This window comes from Octodon degus, unplaced genomic scaffold, assembly GCF_000260255.1.
Source record: "Octodon degus isolate 3935 unplaced genomic scaffold, OctDeg1.0 scaffold00113, whole genome shotgun sequence".
In the NCBI taxonomy this organism is placed as follows: Eukaryota; Metazoa; Chordata; class Mammalia; order Rodentia; family Octodontidae; genus Octodon; species Octodon degus.
This window is the reverse complement of record NW_004524689.1, coordinates 2,694,291-2,695,928: the sequence shown is the minus strand read 5'-3', so window position 1 is coordinate 2,695,928 and position 1,638 is coordinate 2,694,291.

The following is a 1,638-nucleotide window of genomic DNA, read 5'->3' as shown; positions in this document are numbered from 1 at the left end:
TCTCTGCCCCGCCATGCTGAGTTGGAGGTTAAGGCCTTGAGACGGACCCTCCAGTTCAGCACTTCTGTCCCTCAGCTCTGTCCGTTGCTACGAAATTTTGCACTTCAACCATTGTACTTTTCACTTCAAAACGTTCCATTAGTCTCTGCTCATGTAGGCCGTGGAGGGTCCTGGTTTCTCCATCCTTAACTGTCCTAGCACTGCCCTGCCTTGTCGTCTTTGTGGCCGCTCTGGTCTCCAGCTTCTTGGGAGAGGAGATTGGTGTCTGCTGCTCCTGCCTGCTCTTGCCCATCGTGAAGCGCTCCGACCCTGTGGAGCTTCTGAGGCCAGATCCCAGCCTCAAGTGCCTACGTGGAGAATCTTTCCACTCACTTCTTCCAGGAGTCTAAGGAAGTTGCTGCCCTCCCAGCCTGTTGGGCATCGCCGGCAGAACCAGGAGTCTCAGGGTTAACTATTCTCCTTACTGCTGACAGAACTCCCCCATCTGCAAGGAAGCCTCCTCGCCTTCTATCTTGTTTTGTTGTTTCTTCTTTTTAAAGCCTCTTAAAGTTTTCCGTGCAAGCCCCGCAAGACAATAAAAATTATGTTTTATGCAAGAACCAATTGTCTTGTGGCAGAAGCCTCCCCAGGCAGCCTCTGCTCGTCCTTGAAGGAACATTAGAGGGAAGTGTGATCCAGGGTCTGACGTCACTGATAACAACCCGATGCAGGTAACGGCTCCGCTCCATATGGTCTCGAGGAAGCTCTGCTCCGCCGCACTCACGCGTTCTGCCTCATCACCTGTTGTGTGGTGTGGTTGTTAAGAGGCAAGCTCATAAAGCTGCGGGCTCGCCCGCGTGGGGACTGTCAAGGAGGGAGAGGTCTCAAGTCACTCCCACCATCCCCCATCGTACACAACAGCACGTCCTAGACGTCACCCACCATGTCCTGGTGCCTGGACGGGTGCTGCTTTCCCCAGCCTTTTGTGAAGGAGAGTGGGATCCCCTCATGACTGCATGAGGCTTTGGGGGGACGCTTGGACACGAACCATTACGCTGGGTGTAGCCTCAGTACTTTCTCAACCCTTTCTTTAAGCTGTGAACGCACGCAGGAGGGAAGCTGCATCTGCCCCCGTTCCCTGGGCCTGTCCCAATGGCAGTGGCTTCTGCGGAGGGGAGGCCAGCACGCCCTCTGTCTTTTAAGGCTCTGTCTGGAGCAGCAGTGACTCTTGCCCTCAACTGTGCTGCAGAGTCGTCTGCAGGGCCCGTTCCGACACCACACTGGCCTCACCTCTCGCCTCTCCGACCTGGTGAGCGCGAGGCATGGCGGAGCTTGCTCACCCCGAGCGAGCGGGGCCTTTCGCCAACAGCTGCGCGCGTGGCCAAGCCCTGCCTTCCCTCCCTGGGCGTTGGCGTCCGACAGCTGCGTGTGGCCGCAGGCAGACCCCAGGCCGGCCTCCTCCTCCGCACTCCTGGCCACGCAGCTCATTCACTCCGTGGCTTCAAAGCCCAGCTAAAGCCACCCCCATGTCCACAGCACCAGGCCTCCCCAGACCGCTCTGCAGCCGCTCCCTGCCCGGGGACTTCCTGAAAATTCACTTAGGAGCAGCGTGCCAAAGCCAGCCGAGGAGAAGCGGGCTTGACGGGTACAAATGGCGAG